Here is a 26,618-nt window from a genome sequence, read left to right on the forward strand (position 1 = left end):
GTTGTCTGGGCAGGGGAGCGGGGGGCAGGGAGGCTGGACGCCAGGTGGGAGGGAGATGAACTTTTCAGCCCCTACCTGTTTGGTTATTCTGTTTGCCTCCTCGCATTGTTTTAATTCATTGTATTAAATAGGCAATGTTTGCACACGGTACAAAATCTAAACAGGACCAGTTCAGCACAGAAGGAGTCTCCCTCGCTCTCCTGCCCCCAGCCTTCTTGGTGTGCACTCTTCAGAACCCTCCAAATTTCTGCTCCATGGGCTGAATTGCCCATTCAAAAACAATTAAATTCAATATTTAAAAAGAACAAACAGATGGGGCTGGCGTGGTGACATAGTGATTAAGTTCACACAGTCCACTTTGGCGGCCCAGGGTTCACAGGTTTGGAACCCCGGGCGTGGACCTACACCACTCATCAATCCATGCTGTAGTGGCTCCCACATACAAAATAGAGGGAGATTGGCACACACGTTGGTTAGCTCAGCAACAATCTTCCTCAAGCCAAAAGAGGAAGATTGGCAACAGATGTTAGCTCAGGGCCAATCTTCCTCACCAAAAAAAACCCCATACTATTAAAATGGTAAATATTTGTTGAAGAAAGGAGTAAATCAACAAAAGAATAGTTGATTGAAAAATTAAATACATGAAACAATTCAATAACCTGCAAGGCAGGACATGAGTAAGTGACAAATGAAATGACAAAACAAGAAGAGAGGTAAGAACTGACGGCCATTGGAGATTGCACCCTGTCTTGTCCTGCTCTGGTTCCAGGTGTGTACATCTCCTCCTCCTAGCCAGACTGGGACACGCTGTGTGCTCTTGTGTACTTCCCAGAGCCAGGCGTACAGAAGGCGTGTGATAAACATTTCTTGCCTTGATCCCCACTGGCACTCGCCACGCTCTGGGAAGGGCCGGGGGACACGGTCGCAGTGCCCTCCAGGGCCCGGGACTGTGTGCAGGGCTGCATGAGGACTTCCATGGGCCCCAAACATTTCTGTCTTCATGAGCCCCCCTTCCATAAAAAAATACTAAAAGTACATTTTACAAGCATATTGACAAAAAGAAAAATGTAATCCAAGGTGGATTTGTTGTTATATATTATTATCATTATTCATTTTTGTCTTCTGATTTCAGACAAAATTAAAACATTTCACGGACCCTCTAAAATTACCGTGGGCCCTGGGCGCCGTGTCTGCTGTGTCCAGAGCATAAGCAGGCCGGGCCTATGCCCTGGGTGGCTGGTGTTCAGTAAACAGGCCGTGCTCCTGGGAGCAGCCTGGTTGGCCACGTAGTGTGGGCTTTTGTCCCATTACCAGCCAGCATCACCCCGAGGGCTCGGAAGGCAACCTCTGAGGCTCCCTGAGTGTAGTGTCCGCCCTGCTTGAAAGGCAGTGCTGCCAGGAGGATTAGGTGCTTCATAAATGCCCAATAGCGTGGATTTGTCCCCAAGATGGAGGGGGTCCTCTGGAGGTGGATGTCAATGACACTGACCACAGCTGGGAGCCCTGGCCCCTGCAGGGGGCGAGGTGGGAGGCAGGGGGTGGTGGGAGCTGTGGTCCCTGGCCTTCTCTTAGTATAAGTCTGGAGCAGATAGAGGAAGATGAAAATTCAGAGTTCGGCCTCTCCTCCGGGGTTCTCGGCCTTAACTGTGGGTTAGAATCACCTGGGAGCTTTAAAAAGTACTAAAGCTCAGTCCCCACCCCAGACCAGTTAAATCAGAATAGCTGATGTGGGGCCTGGGTTTGTTTTTAAGCTCCTCCAGGTGATTTCAAGATGGAGCAGGTCTGAGCATCCCCATGGCTATTCCTGTGATGGAAGGAGTGCCTGGGGAGTGATCTGTCTTGTCCAGCAAACGACTTCTTACCCCGACGACACCTAAGACCAGGAACTTGGGCCAGCCCTGGTGGCCTAGTGGTTAACTTTGGTGCACTCCACTTCAGCAGCCTGGGTTCAGTTTCGAGGTGCAGACCTACACCACTCGTGTGTCAGTGGACAGCTGTGGCAGCAGCTCACATACAAAAAGAGGAAGATTGGCAACAGATGTTAGCTCAGGGCAAATCTTCATTAGGGAGAAAAAAAAAAAAAAAGACCATAAACTCTTAGTGGCTGCCAGAGGCAGATTGAAAGTGGGGCAAACTCCATTTGTAGGGGTCCTTCCCAGGCCCTGCACCCAACAGTCTTCTTTTCCTTAAAGACTGCCTCCCAAGTTTCGTAACTGCACTCAGCCTGGATCCACCCCTGTGGGTGCTACTTTGGGCCCAGAAGCTTGCTGGGCCCTGAGACGAAGGGACCAGAGCATTCCCCTGCCTGATGGGGGGAATAACGAAGAAGACACAGGACCTACGCCAGCAAGCGTTGTGTGGGTTTCTCCGAGGGTGGGCTGCAGGCCCCTCCGCCTGCAGACCTGGGTGCAGTTCACTCGCCCTCCTCGGCGGCCCCAGCCCCTGAACCAGCATCTCCGGGTTAGGCCAGAGGCTGCGTTTTTCACATGCTCCCGTGGGGATGCTCACGCACAGCGACACTTTCGAGTTAAGAGAGGACTCATGTACCACCTCTCGGTTTGGGAGGGGGTTACACAATATACACATATGTCAAAAATCATCAAGGTTTACGCTTAAGATGTGTACTTATGCACCTGGCTCAAAAACAAAACGAACGAAGAAAACCTACCACATGTCTGGAGCTTCAGGAAGGAGAATCAGGGGAGGCTGCCTGGAAGAGGGGCTTTTTGAGCTAGGTCTAGACAGGAAGAGGAGCGCAACAGGGCGGAGGGAGTTGGAGGCCCATGGGGAAGAGACTCTTGTAGCCGGAACGGTGGGAGGTGGGTGGGAATGGAGAGAGGGGTGGTTCTGAGGCCTCGACAGGCAGCTGCCTCGTCCCCAGCCGGGAGCAGGGTGTCTTCAGAGCCCACAGTCTGCTGTGGTCAGCACAGGTAGGCCCTGTAAACTCCCGACTTGCCTCCAAGTGCATCCAGGTCATTCTCCCCAACAAGACAGCATTGTTTGGGGTTCTAATGCAGGGCAAGAAAAACAGAGAGCCCAATTGTCCCTGTCATAATGGGTATATAATTTATAATAATGTCAGCTATTAAAGGATTTTTAGTAATTAACTGACAGTGGGGTGCTATTTCACTGCATTTTTGCCTGCCATAATGATCTTGAACTTTGCAAGGCGGTTTTGAACTTGCTCAAAATAAGCCCTGAATACAAAGAAGGGCGAGATCATTCCAAATGAGGGGTAAGAGGGGTTGGGGCCGTTCTCCTCCCAGGAAGAGGGGTGAGCTGTGCAGGACCAGGGAGGTCTGAGGCCCACAGTCTTCCCAGGGGCCTGAACAACCAGTAAAATGCCTGCCGGGCCCAAGTGGTGACTATAGCAAGTCAGCCGCTTCATGAGGGTGTGTTAAGCTGCATCTTTTCAACACATCTTGTTTGCATGGTACTCAGCTAGGAATATTTTGCTTTTCCCCAAAGAAATATGTTTCCACTCATTTTTCTTGAAACACATGACTTTCTCGGTGTATCTTTGCTGTTTTGATTTTGAAAGAAATATTGCTTTCTCCTCTAACTCCACTAAAAGCCAGCACAAGCCCAGTGATAAATAGATCTGACACTGAGTGCTGGAGAGGCATTAGGGAGTGGTGGGGTCTGTGGCAAATTGTTGAACTCAGGCCCAGTGTGAGGGAGGTATCTGCTACAACAGTCAGGACTGAAGGCCCCTGACAGAGACTATTAGGTGCCTATGGCAACCTCAGCTCTCCCCCTTTCTCTTTAATAGCAGAATAATGATTTATTTTTAGCTGGGAAAATTTTATCCTGGGGGATAAGACTACCTTGGCCTGAGCATAGTCACATGACTATCCCTATCCTCCCTCGTACTTGATACAGCCATGTGAGTATTTCTGGACAATAAGATGTAAGTAGAAGCTTTATGCAAGAATTCTAGGAAGGCTGCATAAAGAGAGCTGACTCAGCTGGGAGGCACCCTTTTCTGCCTTCAACCTTTCCTTCTCTGGCCTAGAGTGTGAACGTGATGGCTAGAGCCCTGGAAGCCGTCATGGACCATGAAGCAACCTTTGCAAATGCGAACTATACATTGAAGACAACAGGGCAGAGAGAGGAGCCTACACCCCTGATGACTTTCTGAATCCCCCACCCCAGGCCTGGGCTGCCTGGTCATCTCCTGCCTTCTTTTCTATGAGAAAGAAACATCAGTCTTACGTAAGCTACTGTTATTTTGAATTTTTCTGTTACAATCTTCCCGACTTAGTCCTAATTAATACAGCTGGGCTCACGATCACCAGATATCCAACTTCTCAAGTTTAGAAAGACTATGCAGATTCGAATAGGACGTATCTTGATGTCATAAATATGAGAAACCTTATAAAAATATTTAAAATACTGAACAGGCCAAACAAACCATGTCTGAGCTGCATTCACCCCAAGCCCCGCTCTGGCCTGCGCCGCTGATGGTAGCTATCAGGACTGTTGACACAGCCTGTCCTTGCTTTTCTGGGAACATCGTAAGATTGTGCTTCTCCACCCGCTGAACTCGTGTGGCCACGTGGCTGGTTTTGGCCCATGAGACATGGGCAGAAGTCATGGGAAGCACTTCTGGGCAGGTGATTGCAGACCCAGGGTGGGGTCTGCCAGACTCCACTCCATGCTGCTGTCACTATGGCACCGTGGAGCTTCCTTCAGCTGGACCTTTGAGTGACTTGAAGATCAGAGCACCCTGGTAAACCCCCCATGCAGTGCATAAACCAGAAATAATCATGGGTGTTGTAAAGCCACTGGGTTTCGGGCACGTTTGCTCCCACAGCATTGCCTCGCCTCTCCTGACTCATCTGCCATTTGCACCATGGACACTCATCACTGGATTTTACCAAGCCCTCCTTCAGCCTGTTTCTCTGTGGGTGAAGTTTCCCCATCTGTCTTGCCCTCTTTCTCATTCTTTTTTCTTATTTACTCTTTCATTCATTCATATATTCATACATCAAACAACAGAGGGGATTCTATGAGGCGAGTCAAGTCACTGCAATCTGGGTGCTCACAACCTTCCTTTAACTGAGTTGTTGCTCTTGCCCCGTATCCGTTTGGACCCTTCCCAACCCCCCTCACATCCAACCCAGCAGCGGAAAGGAATAGGGAGAGAGGGGGATAACGTCCTTAAGGGCAGCCTCTCAGGACTAGGATTAATATCAGGGTTTGTTTGTTTTTACATTTATCTAATTCAACTCTTACCATCTGCAGTGAGAAAACTAAGGGCTCAGAGAAGGTAACTAACTTGCCCAAAGTCACACAGTTGGGAAGCAGCTGACCTAGACTTGAAGCCAGTTCTGACAACCTGCAAGGCCTGTGCCCCCACCGCTACCCTAGATCACCTGCCTCCGTGGGAGTCACTCTGCTGTGGTCAGTGCCACCGCCAGAAGCCATCTGTAGGGAAGCATCGCAATAAGAACCCATCTCCCACTTCTGACTCTCTTTTGTCACAAACTAAAAAGGCATTTGAAACTCTGCCCTGAATCTGACGTGGTCAGTGCAAGCCCACGGTCAGCAGAGGAAACCAGGAGGGCTTGGCCTGCAGTCTGTGGGAGCCAAGAATGCTCGCATATGGGGTGACAATGGTGGATGGCAGCTGTGTCCATTAGCTTCAGACCTCAAGTAACTGGAAATCCAACTCGAAAGTGACTCAACCAATAAGCACCTTTGTTATTTCATGATAAAAAGAACCTCAGAGGTAGAACAGGTTCTCAGAGCAGTCCCACAAAGTCACTGAGGATCTGCTTCTTTCCAACTCTGCTTTTCCATCCTCAGTGGGTCAGTTTTGCTTTGCTGGCTTCCCTCATGCTTGCAAGATGGCTGCTGCAGTTCCAGGCGTCACATCAGACACAATAAAGAACACATCTTTCCTGCTGTCTCTTTCCTAAAACTAAAGACCCTTTCCCCAGAAACTCCCTAGCAGATCTTCCCTCAAATCTCTTTTGCCAGAATGGGGTCACTGACTGACTTAAGCTAAAGAAATTTCATTTGTTAGGTGGCTAGATATCTTCTCTCCCCTTCTCCACCCTCTGTGTCCTGTGAGGCTGATGTGTGTGGGCTGCATCAACAGGCAGCCTTGCTCTCTGACGTCAGGTTGGACTCAGCCAATGGGGGACACGAGAAAGTGCTCCCAGGACAGGGAGAGAGAGCGGTCAGGGCATTTACTCCCCTGTGTTGTCCTCGCTTGGTTGCTGGGTCATCTGCATCTTCTACCAAAGGCCACAGCATTCGTAAGGCAGCCGTCTCCATGCCATAACCTGGTTCTGGTTCCTGCTCCCTCCCTTGGGGCCTCCTCAGACCTGGGGGTGATAGCCCCCCACCATCGTTAGCCCCAGGCTACTTTATCACCCCCTCTGCAATGCCCAAACCCCTCCCACATGCTTGTAAATAGCCCTTTATCTGCCTCTCTCAGGTGCCCAGTCTGAATGTGCTATTCTCTACCCTTCCCCAGACCTGACTGAGTCCCTGGGCTGGGGAGAAAGCTCCCTTTGCAGTCTTGAATCACTGTCCCCGGCCTCTTCCCAGAAGGCCTCGGTAGCACTTAACCCGCAGTGTGTCCCAGACGGCGTGCGTCTCCCACCCCCACGCTGACTTCCCCATCTCTGTCAACAGCACCACCAACCACTCAGTCTCCCAGGACCAAAACCCGGGTGTCGACTTCCGCTCTCCCACTGCCTTGCCCCCAACCCAATCCAGAACAGTCCATTGATGGCACCTCTACTGCCTCTCCCCTTCCTCCCCCTCCCCAGTTTCAGGCCTCTATCACTGCCATCTGCCTCATGACAGCAGCCTCCTCAGTGATGCCCCTGCCTCCCATTCATGCCACTCCCTGCTGCCACAGGAAATGTCCCTAACCACAGCCCTGATCATCATCTTATTCTCCTGCTCAAAACCCTGCTCCTATTGCTGCAAATTAAACTCCAAGAGCCTTACTCTGGCATCAAAGCTCTCCACGGTTACGCCCCTGCCATCTTCCCAGCCTCAGTTCCAGCACCAGCATAACCCTCGGGCAGTACAAGTTCTATCAGTCAGCTGGGTAAGAAATCACCCCAGACTAAGTAGCTTAAAACAACAACATATATTATTGCTAACAAGGCTAAGGTCAGCCAGGAGTTCTGCTGATCTGGGCCAGGCTCAGCTGATCTCAGCTTGGCTCGCTCACATGTCTGCAGGCAGCTAACAGGTTGGCTTAGGGCTGGCTGGTCTAGGACGGCCTCACTCACATGTCTAGTGGTTGTCTGGCTGTTGGCTGGGTGAAAGGAAGTGACTGGGCCACAAGTCACTCATCATCCAGCAGACTAGCCTGGTGATGTATTAGTTATCTATTGCTGTGTAACAAATTGCACAGCTAAAAACAACAAACTTATTTTCTCACAGTTCCTGTGGGTCAGGAGTCCACGTGCTGCTCGCTAGATATCTTTGGCCAAAGGGCCTCTCACAAGGTCACAATCAAGGTATCAACTAGGGCTTCAGTCATTTCAAGGCTCAAATCGGGGAGGATCCTGTAGCTTTTGGCAGGTCTCAGGTCCCCACTGGTGGTTTCCCAGAGACATCATTTCCATGTCACATGGCTTCTCCATAAGGCACTGACAACATGGCAGCTGAATTCCCTCAACGCTTGCCAGCAAGACAGCAAGAAAGGGAGAGCCAGATGGAGGTCACACAGGTCTTTTCGTAACCTCATAGCAGAAGTGCCAACCCATCTCTTTGCTCGTATTCTATTCGTTAGAAGCGAACCACTAGGTCCCGCCAACACCCAATGGGAGACTCCATTCCAGGAGGTGGACATCACTGGGAGCCCTTTTAGAGGCTGCTGTCACACCTGGGCTTGGTCATATGCTGGTGGCAGGCTTCCAAGAACAGCCGGAGTGAGCACAAAAGTGTGCAACACCTCCTGAGGCCCCGGCTCGGAACCTGCTGATGTTTGGCCAAAACAAATCATAGGCCAAGTGCAGATTCAAGGGATGAGGAAACCAACTCCATCTCTTGATGGAGAGCTGCCTAGTTATATTGCGAAGGGGATACCAGCAAGGGTAGAGAATTGTGTCCAGTTTTGCAAAGAACCTTGCAGACTTTCCCACTGGTCCCCCAAAAGGCTTTGTGCTTTCTAGCCTCAGGGTCTTTGGGTGCACAGTTTCTACTTCCTGTGTATCCCGGCCCCACCTCTGCCTGTAACCATCCTGCCAGTCTTCAAGGACTAACTCACACCCGTATTAGTTTCTTTTTGCTGCTATTGCAAATTACCACAAACTTAGTGGCTTAAAACAATTTAAATTTTGTTACCTTACAGTTCTGGAAGTCTGGAGCCCAAAATGGGTGTCCCTGGGCTAAAACGAGAGCATTGGCAAGGCTGTGTACTGTTCCAGGGGCTCTAGGGGAGAACCTGTTTTCCTGCCTTTTCCTGCTTCTAGAGGCCACCCACATTCCTTGGCTTGTGGCCCCTTCATCCGTCTTCAAGCCAGGAATGGCTGGTGGAGTCTTTCTCACCCACATCACTGTGACACCAACTCTCTTCTGCCTCCCTCTTCCACTTATAAGGACCCTGTGATGACATTGGGGCCACCTTGATAATCCACAATAATCTCCCCCATCTTAAAGTCAGTTGATTAGCAACCTTAATTCCACCTGCAATCTTAACTCCCTCTGCTGTTAACCTCACATATTCACAGGTTCCAGGGACGAGGACAGGGACATCTTTAGGCAGGGCTGTGACTCGGTCTGCCACCCCTACTTCCACCCTCATGAACAAAAATGGCAGCTGCACTTGTTGAGCACACTGCCTGCCAGTGTGCCTAGTGCTGCTTTCTGACTGATCTCATCCATTCTTCATCACCCTGCGAGAATCTTCTATTAGTGCTCTCATTTTACAGACTCCAAGAAGTTAAGCAATTCTCCGAGGCCACCCAGAAAGTAAGTGCTGGATATTGGAATTTGAACTCAAGTTTGCCCAACTCAGAAACCAGACTCCCAACCACTCACTCATGTTGCCTCCTATGAAGCCACTGGATCCCTTCCAGTAGACCTCACTCCTTCTCTATGCTCACAGGGCTGAGTAACTGGGCCTCTCTCTCTCTCTCTCTTTTTTTTTGGTGAGGAAGATTGGCCCTGAGCTAACATCCGTTGCAAATCTTCCTCTTTTTGCTTGAGGAAGATCATTGCTGAGCTAGCATCTGTGCCAATCTTCCTCTATTTTGTATATGGGATGTCACCACAGCATGGCTTGATGAGCAGTGTGTAGGTCCACACCCAGAATCCAAACCCACGAGCCCCAGGCCGCCGAAGCCAAGCACACGGATTGAACCACTACGCCACCGGGCCAGCCCCTGGGCCTCTCTTTTAAGAGATACTCATCTGAAGTCTCAGTTTTGGGCAGGCCACCTCCCCAACTCAGCCGTCAAAGTAATAACAGTAATTCTTTAATGAAAACCCTCCATGTGCCAGCCCCTTCACATCCAGCATCTCTCACACTCACTGCGGAGGCAGGCGCTGCTTCCACTTTCCAGAGGAGGAGACCGGGACTCCGGGGGCTGAGGTGCAGTGTCTGGCTCATCAGCGTCAGCGCCGGGGGTGAACACAGGCCCAACTCCAGAGCCGGCGCTTCCGCTTTCCGAGGCCGCTCCAGCAGCTGTGAATCCCGCTACCTTCACAGGCCGGGCAGCAGCACCTGGACCCTCACCTGGCTTTGAGCTGGCCGTGGAGCACAGCGGTTAAATGGGAGATTCTGGAGTCATATTGCAGGGGTTCAAACCCCAGCCCTCCCATTTTCTGCCTGCGTGACTTTGGCAAGTCATTTAACCCGTGTCTGCCTCAATTTCCTCATCTGTAAAATGGATATAATGATAGCACTGCCTCGTCAGGGCTGCGTAAGGATTAAATGAATTAACATATCCCAAGAGCTTTTGACAGTCATTGCCGCACGGTAAGCACTCTGTAAGTGTCAGCTATTGTGGCGGGTCGGCCTGGTCAGCTGAGGGTCATTCAGGGCCCCTGCCCCAATGTCTGGCCGTGTCTTTGGCCTCTGCTCCAGCCTTGCTAAGCATCTCTCTTCTGCAAAACTTATCACCCCCAGACTACCTAAACCTAACGTTATCTGGAAGAGCAAAAAAGATAACTGTTGAGAAAATGCTTTGTCAACTGTAGAGTGAAGTGCCCGTGTTAGCTATTAATGACCTTTATGACGTGCTTAACACTCGGGCCAGGAAACCACAGACCCCGGCGGACCCAGTGCCGGCCTTCCTCCTTGTGGGCGCCAGGGGAACGGAGGGCCGGCCGGCAGCTGTCATTTTTCCTCCTCCCCTCCATCTCCACACCCGCCCCACCCGCATCCACCCTGGGGTGGCCCGAGCTTCAGGAATGCGATGGTATCTCAGCACAGACAGTCTGTTCCCAGAGGAGACTGACCGCCCCCAGGGGCCCCACTCTCCCAGCCACAGTCAACACAAGGGTCTGTCCTCTTTATCAGCTCGGCACAGCACAGTGGAGTCGGTCTGCCCACTGGAGAGTGGCTGTGGTGAGAAGCCGCTGGTCCCCTCGTTGGCTGCCCTCCTGAGGCTGCAGCCGAGCTTTCCCGGAACAGGAATCTTGGGGCTGGCCGAGGGCCTCAACACCTCCTCCAGGGGCTGGGGGGCTGGCTGCCTGTACTCTGAGGATGTCAGCCACTCATGAAGAAAGCAAAGGCCCAGAGTTGTGCCAGGGGGCCAGGGTGCACAGTCTGCAAGGCCCCAGTTGCTCTCAAAGACTTGTGAATCCTTTAATCGCATTGCTTTGCGAGATAGCTTTTTCATCATCATCACCATCATCTTTACAGAACACATGCATTGATGATAGTTTCCCCTCCAGTGTTTTCCAGGTCACACTCTGTTCAATGAATGAATGCACGGAAAGCACTCAGCCTGGTAAGGGCTCAGCGAAAGTTCACTTGCAGTAGGCGCAGTGTAGCGTCCTTGTCATCATTCTAGTGGCACAAACAACCTTTCGTCCCTTAAAATAATAACCCACCAACTTGCACGTTAGGGAGGGTCAGAGCCATTATGTCCTCAGTTTCTCGGGTGACTGGAGGTGGGGAATACTGGAGTGAACAGCATCCCCACTTGACAAAGGAGGAAACTGAAGGGCATAAAGAGATGAAGTGCTTGGCCCAAGGCTGCACAGCCGGGACGTGCACAGCTGGGACCAGCCCGAAGCTCTCGAACTCAAAGTCTGATGCATCCTTTTCCATCCTGGCCACTGCCTGCCCTCAGCCAACCACCGAGGAGCCTGGACTGGGTCACTGGTCCATGTCCTGGATCCTCCCTGGGTCAGTCGGGGAAGATAAGATCCTGGGGGTTGGAGATTGGCTAACAGCTCCTCCACAGCACCCTGGAAAACAGCAGTCAATGGAACTCCAGAATAACCAGTGGCAGCTGGGATCCTGCAGGATGAGCACTGGGCCAGGAGTCTGACAGCCCTGGGTTCCAGTCCCAACTCTGCTATTTTTAAGCTGGTGACCTGGGGCTGGGCACTTACCCTCTCTGGGCTTAGTCCCAAGATCTTTATCTCCTTATCTATAAAATAAGTCACGTCCTCTGCCTTGGTACCTTCTCCAAGAGTTGCTGGGTGAATTAAATGAAACAGGACATGTTAAAACCCGGTGGTTTGGTGCTCCTGAGTAAAACGTCCTCTCCTCCTGATCAGCTGACTTTCCAACCACTGATCATTATTTGGTGCCAAGTTCAGATGCCTCCTCTTCCAAGAAGCCCTCACTGGTCTCCCAGCAGGGCACAAACGCAGCCTCTTTAGAGCTGTCACGTCTTTCCTGGGGTACCCTCTTCCTTGCATGGGGTCAAAGTTCAGGACGGATTCCTCGTGGCATCCACAGATCCCAGCACAGAGTCCAGCATACTTAAAGTGCATAATCAAGTGAGCGAGTAAATGAATGAACGACCGAAGTGAAAAGTCTCTCTGCACCCTTTCTTTGTTAACAAGAAGGCATGGCGAGCAGGCTCCTCCTCTCCTTTGGGCAGACCTCTGAGTGGCAGTTCTTCCTGAAGACAGCATCCTTCCTTGGCCACCTCCTACTCGCCGCTCCAGACGCCCGCAGGCTCCCGAGGCCCCCAGGATTCTATCCTGACTGCTCGGCCTGACCTTCCAGGCCCTTCCCAGCCAGGCCTCGGCATCTGCTCAGCCTCTTCTCCGGCTCCCGGTCTCAAGAGCGCCCTCTACCCAGGCCTTTGTTCTCCAACACATGGCAACCTCTGTTCTCACTGCGTCACCAATCCAGCCACCACCCTCGCAGGGGCTTCTGCCACCTCCTCCCTTCTAAATGGCCCCCCACAGACACCCTAGCCGAGGGACCTCCGGTGGCCTCTGGTTCTCACAAATGGGTCTACCATCACCTCTCCCAACAAAGCAAGGGCCCCTGAAACCCCCTCCCCCACATCCACAGGCTCTGATTCTCCAGGTACCAGAGAGAAGGAATGGGCAGCGAGCCGGAATTGGGGGCATACAGAATGGCTCCTGCTGTCTCAGGCTTTCTCCAGGCCACATCTTGCTCCCCATGCCTGCCGGAGTGTTCCTGTCCACACTTCCTTTAGCTCCCCCATCACAGGGGGCCCCGTCAGTCCACAGCTGCAGCCTCGGACTTCTGGTCAGCTCCCCAGGCATCACCACGGCCTTGCTGCCATCTGTGCCTGAACATCCAGCCTATCACCTCCAGATTCACAAATACTACCTGAGTGCCTACTCTGTGCCAGGTGCTGTTCTAGGCACTGGGGACACAGCAGTGAACCAGACAGCTGTGGGCCCTTCCCTCATGGAGCTTTCATTCTAATGAAGGAAATGAGGGAAACGGTCAGTTAAAACAAATGAGTAAAACTTATAGCATTTTACATTAGTTTTACTGTAGGTAACTTTACCCTCGTTGAAAGTAACAGCTTTGGCTAAAAATAAAGCAGTGCTGGGTTTGGAGGGTGCAGGGTGGAGCTGCTATTTAAACAGGGTGGGCCTCCTTGAGAAGGGGTCATTTGCTCAAAGAGTGCAAGGAGGCAAGGGGGTGGGCCTTGAGGATCCTGGGGGAAGAGCATTCCAAGTAGAGGGAACGGCCAGTGCAAAGGCCCCTGTCTGGATCCTGGTCCTCCTCTGTGCACTCACATTTTCCATTCCTTTATTTGGTCCAGAGCAGAGTTCAAGAGTGTTAGAGGAAGTTGTTCTCTTGGCCACCTGTCCCGCTGTCCCAGGAGCTCCTCAGGGCAGGGATCCTGTAATGGTCAACTCCATAGTCACCCCAGACCCCACCCTGACATTCCAGACACACACACACCCAGACCCGCACACTCATGCCCAGACACACACACCCAGACATGCACACAGAGACCCACACACGATGGCAATAGAGAAGGCCTCCGTGATTGTCTACTGAGACGAACTGAACGGAGAGTAAATAATAATTCAGTGTGCCCAGCCCCGTCTAGTTTACAAAGGTCTGCCTTGTGCCTGCTCTTTGCACTGGAGAACTGGGTGGTTATTAAAGTGAGGCTCGGAGAGACCAAGGTGAGCAGGCTGGTAATTGGTATTTGCAATACTGGAACCCAGCTCTTCTGATTACCATCCAATATATGTTTTCATTTTTTTAAAAAGTTCAGATGTGAACATGAATAGAATTCAAAATGTCCACAGAAGCAAGTGTGCCCCACCCCACCCCCAGCCAAGGCACACGGCTCCCTCCCTAGGGTCTGGGCACACTTACCAGTTTATTTCTGATTTACTTAAATGGAGACGGGCTTCCCTCTCTCTGTGAAAAAATCTGCTTTGCAAATACATCTGACAGGAGGAAAACAGGCCAGGAGCCCTCGCTCTGGAAGCGGCTCTCCTTGCTCCTAGAGCCTAGGCTGTCTGGGGCCAGGCTTGGCATCCACTTGGTCTCCCCAAACCACAAGCCTCTTGGATCCACGACACGGTCACTACACATCCTACATCTTAGTCTCTGGGGGAGATCCACTCATCGTGAGGAACCCCTTGTCCTCAGAGAGAGGAGACAGAGACAGGGGAAGAAGGGGGAAGGAATAGGAAGGGGCTTGTGTGGGGAGCTGGGCACAGGAGAAGATCACACAGTGCTGGAATGTCTCTAAAATGAGGTTTTGTAGCTGATGGACTGTAGGTTCCCATTTGAAAACGATGGCGTCGGGGTCCCTCCCACACCCCAGCACGGTGCCCCAAACACACGCAGCTACAACTGTGTAGCGCAGTGCATGCCTTTCCTTCACTAGGAGCAGGTGAAAATGAGTCAAGCACAGGCCTGCTCCCAGGAGCTTACAGTCTAGGAGAGGAGACACGCACACATCTCAGGGGAACGGTGCACAGGGAGCCTTGGGGGACCAGAGGATGGTGTTCCTACTGGACTGAGTGAAGGAGAGAGAAGAAGGAATACACAGGACCCCAGGCAGAGGAGCCACCATATGCAAAGAGCAGGGACGATTAAGAAATGGTAAGGGGAACGTTGGCCTTGTGTGGCAGAGCCAAATGGGAAGAGTCAGTGGAGGTCAGAAGTGAAGGGCCTGGATGTCAAGGGTGTGCGGACGATCTCACAGGTGCAGGTTTTCAAGCAGGGGATGGCAGGATCCGATCCATGGTTTACCTGGATCTCTCATGGACTCTGAGCTGTGACTGTAGAGGATGGGTTGGAGATTCTAGAGGCTTCCAGGCAGGAGATATCAAGCCCTGACTAAAGTCGAGCGGAGAGAATATACTTATAAGGTTTTATTTCTTAAATAGGGTAATAGGGACCCAGTGGTTATGGGGTTTTTTAATATGTCAGATAGTTCATAATGAAAAAGACATTTTAAATAAAAATGATGTCAGTGAACATAAGCTCCAAGAGGGTGAAGTTAAAAATAATAGCTAACAATGAAGATTATTATGCACTTAATAACAGTGCTTCATAGCCACTGTTGCTAGGACTTCACAAGTATGCATTCATTTAACACCCACACCCCTGTGAGATAGGCGTTTTACTCCCCAATTACAGATGAGGATAATGAAGTACAGAGAAGTTGACTATCTTGCCCAAGGTCACCCAGTCAGTAGGCTGGAAAGCTGGGATTCAGGGATCCCCCCTTTAACCAGGACTCATAGTGCCTCGTGGGTCCTGTTCACTACCACATCCCCAGCACCCGGCACACGCCAAGCCTACAGTAAGTTTGCGTTGAATGAATGCAGCCCAGAGAGGTTCAGCAAGTTCCCCAAGGTCACACAGCTCTTCAAGATGAGACCCTCGCAGGAGCCTGGTTGGGAGCCTCGTTGCCGGGCTCCTGGTCCAGCGCTCCTTCCCAACCCGGCCGCACCCCTTCCTCCCTCTCCTGTTGCCCTCGCCCTCTCCATTCCTAACTGTCCCGGGTCACGATGATGCTGGCAGCAGCCAGAGCCTGACTCAGCCAGACCAGCGGAGCCAGGCAGGCGGCCACACTCGCCGGACCCGGCTGAGGACACCACCCCGCGGGGAGGCGGGGCTGGATGGGCGGGGCCGACGGGGTGGCGCGGGCACAGGCGAGCGCTGCGGGGACGCGCCCTCCGGCTCCGGCTCGGGCTCAGTCTGCACCGCCTGGCTGTCCCGCTGGCGGCCGCACGCTCCAAGAGACCCGGCTATTTGGTGCCTGTTTTCCTACCCAGAATGTCAGTACCCTCGCAAGGGCCTAGGCCAGGTGGACCCAAGGGGAGCCTTCCTGCTCGGGGCGCTGGGTGCCGTGGCAACCCAGGCCCCAGATTGCAGGCTCAAGGCCTGGACCGGCCCGCTGCTGTGGCCGCAGCCTTCCCGGCTGCAGTTTCCCGCCTGTAAACTATGGTGGTGGGGGGGCGTCTTTCCACGTCTGGTGCCTCAGGCCCTTGGGGAGGTGGGACATACCCCTGCCCACCCGCCACTGCACTCTTGTCTTCTAGCAAAGCTTCCAGTTGTTTTCAAATTGTGACACATAGCATTAGCAGGATCCCGAGAGAACGTGTCAGAAAGGCAAATTGCCCCGTCCCAGGCCCACTGAATTAGGAACTCTGGAGCCACGGCCCTGCGAGCTGGGTTAACCAGCCCCCGGGGGATTCTGATGAGAACTATTTCTGTAATCTAATTTCTCCGATTTTGGCCTGAAGCACGGCCGCCATCTTTCTTGTGCTCAGCATATCATCAGTGGCTCCCTGGTGGCGTACAACCAAGCCCGTGTCCTTCTCCTGCCATCCAAGGCCTCTCACAACTTAATTCCTGCTTAGAGCCCACCGCCTAGAAGAACACCCAGCACCCAGGACAACTAAATAACTTGTCTTCCCCAAAACACGTCCTGCCTGCATGTGCTTCCAGGCCTTTCTTAATGCTGTTCCCTGTCCTTCCTTTTTTCCACCAAAACTTCAAGTTTCTCTCTCCCAGGGAACTTTCCCAGAATGCCCAACACTCAATACCGCCCTCCTGGGAGACCTCAGTCTTTGCAGTCCTGAGCACGACGAAGCATTGACAAGTGTCTGGTTTTGTTGTGGGCTAAATTGTATCCCCCAAAATTCACACAATGAAGCCCCAACCCCCAGTTGCCCGGAATGTGACTCTGTTCAGAGATAGGGCTTTAAAGAAAGGGTTACGTTAAAATGAGCTCCTCGTGCGTGAGCCCTGATCCCGTCTGATTGGGATCCTTATAAAAGAGGAAGCTTGGACACACAGAGACACAGGGGATGCGTGCCCACAGAGAAAAGACGGTGTGAAGGGGCAGCAAGAGGCAGGCCCTCTGAAACCAAGGAGCGGGGCCTCAGAGGAAACCAACCCTGCCAACACCTTGATCTTGGACTTTCAGCCTCCAGAGCCATGAGAAAATAAATTTCTGAGTTGAAGCCCCACCGTCTGTGGCCTTTGGTTATGGCAGCCCCAGCTGACTAATGCACATTCCCTAGAGGTTAACCGTATTTTCCCTGAGGTCTCTCCTCCTCCTGAATCCCACTCCTCCTCAGGTCATGGTGGCAGGCTCTGTCAGCGCTCCCTAGCAGGACCCTGGGGCCTGAACAACGGCCATTTATCAGACGGGGCTCGCCAGCTCTTCTAGGGTAGGAATGGTTGGACACGAGCAAAGGCAGATGGACACTGTGCACTCCCTCTGTGTCCCAGCCTCGCAAACGGCTTCTCTCTGGGGAACAGCGTGCCTAGCGCTAAAGGGGCCCAGACACCAGTGTCACTGCAGGAAAAGTCATTTCCAGTTACTGGATTCCACCTCCCTCATTCCCGGCCTCTCCCCTTTCCCTCAGCTCAAGTCACATTGTGACAGAAGCAACATTGGTTAAGATGACGGACCTAGGAGACTATAAGCCGTGGTGCAGAGTCATGAAAACCTGGGCTCCAGACTTGGCCCCTAATCTGCAGTGTGGTTCTGACTTAGTCACATCCCCCTCTGGGCTCCAGGCTCCCCTGTGAAAGGAAGAGCCTGGATGAGCAGATGTCAGACAGTAAGGGGACCATGAGGAGCTCCAACCAGTCAGAGCAGATGGTGGGGTGGGAGGAAGGCAAATCAGATTGGAAGAGGGAGACGAAGCTGGACTATTGAATCCTTGAAAACCATGCCAGGAGGTGGGAATTGCAGGGATGGGCAATGGGGAGCCATGGCAGGCTTCTGAGCAGTGGAGGGGCCTAAGGAACCTGAACCTAAAGGATGAGTGGCCATGGAGGAGTGGCAGGGAGCTTGCCCATTGCTCTGCCTTCCTAACTTCGTCCCTTTCCACACTCCCCATGTTTACTCTGACCTTCTTGTTCTTCCTGGAACTTGCTGAGCCCTTTCCCACCTCAGGGCCTTTGCCCTTGCTGTTGCCTCTGCTAGAAAAGCAGAAGTGGAAGCAAACACTTCTTTCATTGACGGATGTGTGACGCACCGTCTAAGCACTTCACGTATAGTAACTTGTTTAATCCTCTCCACCTCCCTATGGGTGGACACTATCATTATCCCCATTGTGTCGATGAGCAAACTGAGGCATAGAGAGAAGTGACTTGTTCAAGGCCTCACAATGGTGGCAGAGCTGGGATTTGAAACTCTGGGATCCAACTCTTATCCTATGTGAGTGGCTTACCCCTCCTTCACCATCCAGTATAAAATGCCTCCCACCCCTGCCCCTCTGTGGTTTCCATGGTAGCATTTGTGTCCCCGTGACATTTTGCACTTCTTCCTTGGTCTCTATTGTCTGAGTTGTCCATCATATTGTGAGCTCCGTGAAGGCAAGACTGTCTTGTTCACAGCCCTAGCTCCCAGCACAGGGCCTGGCACATAGCAGATACTCAGGAAAAATGTGTTGAATGACTGACTAAAGGAACAGGAATGTGGATGTGAGATGGGAAAACTCAGCTCAAGCCTCACTGGACTTCTTTCCTGAACCTCCAACCCCAAGAGGAAGGACCCCTCCCTCCCGCTCTGTGCTCCCCACCCATCCCCATGCTTGTTAGCACACACGAGTGTGACTTCCCACTAGAATGGTCACCACCTAAAAACAGCAACTAAGTCACAGTCATCTTAATGCAAATACCACTAATCATAACACACTTTTTGAGTGTGCATTACGCCTCAGGCCCTGTGCCAAGCATTTTACATGAACTCGTTTAATCTTTCTTACAATCTTGTGAGGTGTGTACCACTATCCCCATTTCACAGATAAGGAAACTGAGGCAGAGAGGGGTTAAGTATCTTGCCCACAGTCATACACCTAGTAAAGGGCAAATTCAGGATTTGGGCTCAGGCGCTCCAGACTCCAGAGTCAGTGCTCTTTTCCCCATGCCGCAGCTGGTACGGCTGCTCCCCACTGGGGCCCTGGGTAGGGCTGAGGCCTGGATTGAGCTCTGGCCTCCTCGTGGGCAGGCCAGCATCTCCTCCCCATTACACACAGGCCTGCAGGGCCTCAGGGCCGGACACCGAGCATCGGTGGACCTGAAGCCCGATATACAGCCCTGAATCTGCGGGAGTTTCCAGTACAGGGGAGAGAGCCGGCACAGCAGGAGGGGCTGGCTGGGATATATTACTTTCCTGTCGCTCCTGTAACAAAGTGCCAGAAACTTAGTGGCTTAAAACAGCACCAATTTGTTATCTTACAGTTCTGTAGGTGAGACGTCTGACACGGGTCTCTAAACTCAGGGTGACGGCAGGGCCGTGTTCCTTCTGGGCGCTAGGGGAGAATGTGTTCCCTTGCCTTTTCTGGCTCCTAGAGGCCTCCTGCATTCCCAGCTCGCGGCCTCTTCCTCCTTCTCCACAGCCAGCGACAGCAGATCCAGTTCTTCTCACTCCGCACCGCTCACGCTGCTTCTTTCTTCACACCTCTTTCTCTGACTCTCTTCTTCTGCCTCCCTCTTCCACTTTTAGGGACTCTTGGGCCCATCCGGATGGTTGAGAATGATCTTCCTGTCTTAAGGTCAGCGGAGAGTGACTTTAATTCCAACTGAACCTTAGGTCCCCAGTTCCATGTCAGCCAACAAGGTCCCGGTTTCCAGGATGAGGACGTGGGCATCCTGGCATGCGAGGGCATGATCCGGCCGACCACACAGGTGTTTCTCAGGTTGTTTTTCAAACTTCCCCATCCGTAAGTAGCTGTGAATCATTGCAGCCTCAAAGGCCTGCACAGTGGCACAGCCGGGGCCTCAGCTCCTCAGGTCTCCAGTGTTGGGGCAGGGATGGGCATGGGCCGCCCTCAGAGAAGCCCTTCATAGCCTGCAAGGAAGAGAACACATGGGGGCCAGCCAGGGACTGGCAGTCGGCCATTCAGCAAGAAGAGAGTGGCCCCTCAGAGCATCTTCTGCTATCAGTATCTCGCAATCCTGAGCGGGAGTCCCTGAAGATATTCTCATCCCCATTTTAACGGGCAGGCAAGTGAGGTGTGGAGAAGTGAGGTCGCTGGCCCCAAATCTTGCCTGCAGCCCTCACGCACATGCTCTGAACCAGGTGCTCATTCTCCTGCAAGCTTGCTTCTCACTGTGAAGGATTTGCATCACTCAGGTGGCCAGGGCCCTGGAATTCAGATAAACATGAATCCTCACCCCACCATAATGTTTCGTTGAACCTAAGTTACCTAAAATATTCCTTCTTTGTTAAAACAACACACATATTATGAAGTAAAGTGCAAAAGCCATTCAAATTTTTAAGAGAAAGCCTGAGACCTAAGAGAACTGTGGGAGTTGCATGGGTCATGTCTGCCAAATGTTGGAGGGACATTTTTCCGTCCTCCAATCTTCAGGGACATTTCAAAGAAGCAAAGTGCCACATGCACCAACACAGCAGTGCATGAGCATATACGCACATGCACACACACACACACTGCCATTCTCCCCAGAGTCCCAGAAAGACCTGTGGTCCAGGTGCAGCCGACTGGATTCTTCCTTTCCAATATGGATGCTTTTTATTTCTTCTTCTGGCCTGGCTGCACGAGCTAGAACCTCTAGTACAGGGTTGAATAGAAATTGTGAGAGCGGACAGCCTCGTCCCGCTCCTGATCTTAAGGAGAAAACATTCAGTCTTTCACCATTAAAATGTTAGCTGTGGATTTTCATAGATGCCCTGAGTCAGGTTGAGAAGTGCCCTTCTATTCCTGATTTATTGAGAGTTTTTATAGGAATGAGTGTTGGGTTTTGTCAAATGCTTCTTCCACACTTATCGAAATGATTATACGGCTTTTCACTTTTAGTCTGTTAATATGGTGACATTAATATGTTAAAATTGATTTTTTAATAGTACACCAACCTTGCATACCTGGGATAAACCCCACTTGATATATCGTGTTATCCTTTTCATATATTGGTAAATTCAATTTGCTAAAATTTTGCTATTCATTTTAGCATCTATGTTCACGAGGGATATCGGTCTGTGGTTTTCTTTTGTTATACTGTCTTTGACTGGTTTAGGATGAGAGTAATGCTGGCCTAATAGAATGGTTTAGGAAGTGCATCCTTTTCAACTTTCTAGAAGATTTTATGTGTAACGGTATACTTTCTTCCTTAAATGTCTGGTAGAATTCTTCAGCGAAGCCATCTGGGCCTAAGTTTTCTTTGTGGAAAGGCTTTTCACTACAAATTCAATGCTGCTTTAATAGGTAATGGGCTCTTCGGGTTATCTATTTCTTCTTTTTGTTTTTTTTAAAGATTTTATTTTTTCCTTTTTCTCCCCAAAGCCCCCTGGTACATAATTGTATATTCTTTGTTGTGGGTCCTTCTAGTTGTGGCAAGTGGGACGCCGCCTCAGCGTGGTTTGATGAGCAGTGCCATGTCCGCGCCCAGGAGTCGAACCAACGAAACACTGGGCCGCCTGCAGCGGAGCACGCGAACTTAACCACTCGGCCGCGGGGGCCGGCCCCTGTCTATTTCTTCTTGAACGAGTTTTGGCACTATTCTGAGTCCAGTAGAGCTCCAGGTCTGTTCTTCCTTATCTTTTGGGGTTCTTTCTGGTCCTTGGGTAGTTTTCTCACACACATGTGCTGACTGGTACTCAAGTGAGTACGAGGGGGATCTCGGCCGCTCCCTACGCAGTGCTCTCCTCGCTAGGACGCCTCCCTGTGAACCTGCTTCCTTGGACTCCCAGCTCCATCTTCTCAACTCAAGGTGACTGCTGGGCTCTACCCGGGTCCCTGTCCCTTTGTGTGGCCTGGAAATGCTCTCCGGGCAGTAATCTGGGGCAATCACAGCTCCTCTCATTTGTTTTCTATCACTGTCCTCTACTGCCTGGGACCCAACATCTTGGGAGTCATTGTTCCCTATATTTTGTCTGGATTTAAGTTGTTTTCAGGTGGCACGGTAAATCCAGTTCCTGCTACCTGAAAGTGAAAGTGTCAATGATCTTTGACGTTTAAAACATTAACAGTCCTTTTAAAAATATTAAATATTTACTGATACATCTGATAAAAGATGAGCAAAACCCATAGACTGAAAACTACAAGACAATGCTAGGAGGAAATTAAAGCATACGTAAACAGATGGAGAGAGAGCCCATCTTCACGCATCAGAGACTCACTATGCTAAGATGTCAGTTCTGTCCAAAGTGACATATAGATTCAATGTAACCCAACCAAAATCCCAGCAGGCATTTTTTGTTAAAATTGACCAGCTGATTCTAAAATCCATATGGAAATGCAAAGGACCTAAAATAGCCAAAATGATTTTGAAAACAAAAAGCAAAGTTGAAGGACTTACACTACCTGTCTTCAGGACTTATTATGAAACCACAGTAATCAAGACGGTGTGGCGCTGCCCTCAAGATAGGCAAATAGATCAATGAAATGGAACAGAGCGCCCAGAAGCAGACCCACATGTAAACAGCCAATTGATCTTTAACAAATGTTCCAAGATAATTCAGTGGGAAACGAGTCTTTTCAACAAATGGTGCTGGGACAATTAGATACCTATATACAAAAAAGATAAATAAACTTTAATCCATACCCTGCACCATATATAAACGCTAACTCAAAAGAGGGCTCAGCCCCATGGCCAAGTGATTAAAGTTCCCACTCCACTTTGGCAGCCTGGATTCGCCAGTTCAGGTCCCCAGCGTGGACCCACTCCACTCACCAGCCGTGCTGTGGAGGTTTCCCACATACAAGAAAATAGAGGAGGATTGGCACAGATGTTAGCTCAGGGCTAATCTTCCTCAAGCAAAGAAAGAGGAGTATTGGCAACGGATGTTAGCCCAGGGCAAATTTTTCTCAGCAAAAAAATAAACTCAAAATGGACATAGACCTAAACGTAAAACCTGAATACTATAAAACCTTAGAAGAAAATACAAGAGAAAATCTTTGTAACCTTGAATTAGGCAAAGATGTCTTAGATACACACCAAAAACACAATAGATACAAGAAAAAAGTGATAAATTGGACTTCACCAACAGAAGAACTTCTGCTCTTTGAAAAGCACTGGCAAGAAAATGAAAAGATAAGCCGCAGACTGGGAGAAAATGCTTGCATATCAGATATTTGATAAAGGATTTGTACCCAGAACATATATAGAACACTCAAAACTCAATAATGAGAAAATAAACAACCTAATTAAAAAATGGGCAAATGATTTGAACAGACACTTCACCAAAGAAGATAGTATACAGGTGGCAAGTAAGCAAATGAGAAGATCACTATCAGTATCTCTAATCATGAGGGAAATGTAAATTAAAACCACAATGAGATATCACTACACAACTATTAGAATGTCTAAAACCAAAAGACAGATTATGCCAAGTGTTGGCAAGGATGTGGAACAACTGGGATTCTCTTACACTGCTGGGTGGAATGAAAATACTACCACCACATTGGAAAGCAGTTTCTTTTCTTTTGTTTTTTTGAGGAAGATTAGCCCTGAGCTAACATCTGCTGCCAATCCTCCTCTTTTTGCTGAGGAAGACTGGCCCTGAGCTAACATCTGTGCCCATCTTCCTCTACTTTATATGTGGGACGCCTACCACAGCATGGCTTGACAAGTGGTGCCATGTCCGCACCCGGGATCCGAACTTGCAAACCGCAGGCCTCTGAAGCGGGATGTGCCAACTTAACCACTAGGCCACCGGGCCGGCCCCTAGCTGTTTCTTTAAAAAGTTAAACATATATCTACTATATGACCCAGGCTCCGATTTCTAGGTATTTACCCAGGACTAACGAAAGCTTATGTTCATACAAAAACTTGTATGTGAATGCTCATAGCAGCTTTATTCGTAAGAGTGAAACCTCCAAGCATCCAGATGCCCATCGAGAGGTAAATGGATAAACAAATTGTGGGATACCCATCCAATGGAATTCTACTCAACAATAAAAAGGACTGAACAATTGATATATGCACAATATGGATGGGTCTCAAAATAATTGTGCTAAATGAAAGAAAACTTACAGATAAGAATACATACTGTCTGACTCCGTTTATATAAAATTCTTGAAAATGCAAACTAATGATAGTGACCTAAAGCAGATCAGCGGTTGCCTGGGGACTGAGGTTGGGGCGGGAGAGATGGAGAGAGGGAAGGATTATGAAGTGGTACAAAGAAACTCTTGGCAGTGATGGACGTGTTCATTTTCTTGATCACGGTGATGGTTTCATGAGCGTAAACACATGTCAAAACTTATCACGCTGTACACTGTAAGTATGTGCAATTTATTGTATGTCAGCCACGTCTCAACAGAGCTGTTTCTAAAACATGAAAGAAAGAGACACAGAGATAAATCTGACCCGGACTCTGCCTCCAGCCACCTCGCGGGGAGGGGGAGGGCTGTGCAGTGTACCCTAATCAAAGCCTGGGGCTGGAAGGGGGAAGCTGGAAGGGCGGGGGTTAGGCGCAGAGCAAGGGTGGGGACAGCACTGAAGACGCGGAGCCTTCTGCGTTCCTGAAGTCACCCTCCCACACGAGAGGCTGGCTCCGCCTTATCGCTACTGCCTTCTCTCTCCAACATTCTTTCATCCCAAGAAGTTTCCAGCCAAAAAAGACTTCCTGAAATTGGGCAGGGCAGACCGAGGAGGCAAGAACAATAGCAGAGCCCCAGTTGTGGGGCCAGGCTCTCTGCACACATTATTGTATTTAACTCTCCCCTCACCCCAGTATGAGCTACCTCTCATGGTCCCATCTTGCTAATAAAGAAATCTGGTGGAGATGGGAGGGAATGGAGGCTGAGGAAGGTGAAATGACCCCTCCAAGGATGATAGCTGACAGCAAGCCCCAGCCACAGTGGGCCCCTGGGCTGTTCCCTCCTGGCTGGAGGACCAGTGGTGGGCGGGCCGGCTTAAGGCTTGTCTCAACCCTGGCCACTCTTATTCCGGAGATCCCACCCCACTCCCTGTAAGGCATATTAAACCCACAGACCCTATTAGTGCATATGAGTTTAACGCGATTCTTCATTTTATTTGCAGTGTTCTTGTTGTATTTGGTAGGCAAGACTTGTTCTTTTCCCCAGTTTCAAACATTTTCTAAACTCTAAGTTCTAATGGCAAGGTGGCCCTGTTTGTTGGGGGGTCTTTTCAGGGGATGTGCTGGGGGTACTGGCTTGTGGGCAAGGATGTGAAGCCCCAGGAAGGGGCCCTGGGCTCAAGAACAGGCGTGCCTCATTCCTGGGGGCAGGGGGCCCATGTTGCTTGGAAGCCTGGCTTGGCACACAAGCTCGGGGGTCAGAGTTGTCTGGTACGTATCCTGGCTCCACTGCCATTCCTGTGTGACCTTGGGCAACACATCTCACCTCTCTGAGCCTCAGTTTTTTCTTCTGTGAGGTTGGGATCTTAATACCTACCTGACAGGGTCAATGATTATAACACATTTGGTTGGATAGTGTTTAAGGTCCTTTGCTGTTCAGAGACATGTGAGGACTCAAGAACTAATGTCTGAACAGGTGCCGTAAATCACATGCTGTCGGCCATTTCGGCACCCCCTCTGGACTCCGGCTGTTTTCCTTTGGAGTCATCTTACCTTATCAAGTCACAAGTCCCTGAGTCACCCCCAACCCTGAGGCCAGCTCCCCGGCTGTCCCTGCCACGCTTCCTGTGGCCCTCCTCCACCCGCCCCATATTGTTCCCTGCCCCACCACGTTCTGGGACGTTTTGTCTCCCTGGGCCTGGCGACTGTGAGCCGCTGGGAACAGGAACTGCAGAGAGGCCCCTGGTCGTCATTCCCAGGAAGTCCGCGTGCAATGGAAGAGGACGTGTCAAGTGGCAGGCCTGTCTGGCCAGCGTGGACTCCAGCTTCCAGCCTCGGCCCTGCCCCCATGCCAGAGGACTGTAAAAAGATCAGAACAAGGGACAGCAGCCCGGCTTTGGGGGTCCCTTCTGTGCCTTGACAGTCATCATGTTTACCCCCCATCCTAGCAGCGTCCTGGATGTGCCATTAAGGTTTCTGGATATGGGGAGGCCCTGGGACCTGGGAGAGGGGCCAGGCAGCCTGAGCACTGGAGAGGGGAGGGGAGCATTGGCCTCAGTTAGTTACAACACATACGCCAGTGCATCAGTGTTTTAACTGCTGGTATGGCCGTGCCCACACATGCCAGCTGAAGGTCAGCCCTGCAGGTTCCACCCCCTCTGCCTACTCAGGTGCCACCCCTTCCAGAAAGACTTCTCTGACCCCACCAGCCAGTATTAGGGGTCCTTTCCAGTGGCCACGCTTACCCCTGTCACAGCACCTGTCTCGCCATAATCCCCAATTCCTACTCCCTTATCTGTCTGTCCCTCGAGATATTCTGGGGAGAGGGGCTCAGGCTGTCTCTGCCATCTCTACCTCCACGAAAGGGGCTGCACTTTTTTGTGAAATGAGCAAAAGGCATTCTACAGGTTCAGACCTGGTCAGGTCTGGGTTCAAATCCCCGCCTCCCCTCTCAGAATTACGTGCTCTTTGGTATTTTTGTAAACTGCCTTGTGCCTCACTTTCCCCCTCCGAGAAATGGGTGTAACAATGGCTGCCTAACGCATCACCTGGAACCATTCAGGCAAAGTGTCTTCCTGCTCTTTTCTCTTCTCACTAACCCTTAGATGAAGTGAGGCACCACCTGCCTCAGGCGCAGACAGAGGGGCAGCTGTGGCTTTCTGGTGGGAGGGGAAAAAGCTCTGCTGAGAGGCCTCACCTGGACCTGGCTGCCTCCTCTGCTAAATACGAGGCCCATCTGTGCCTTGTGAA

Source organism: Equus asinus, chromosome 2 (genome assembly GCF_041296235.1).
Source record: "Equus asinus isolate D_3611 breed Donkey chromosome 2, EquAss-T2T_v2, whole genome shotgun sequence".
Lineage (NCBI taxonomy): Eukaryota > Metazoa > Chordata > Mammalia > Perissodactyla > Equidae > Equus > Equus asinus.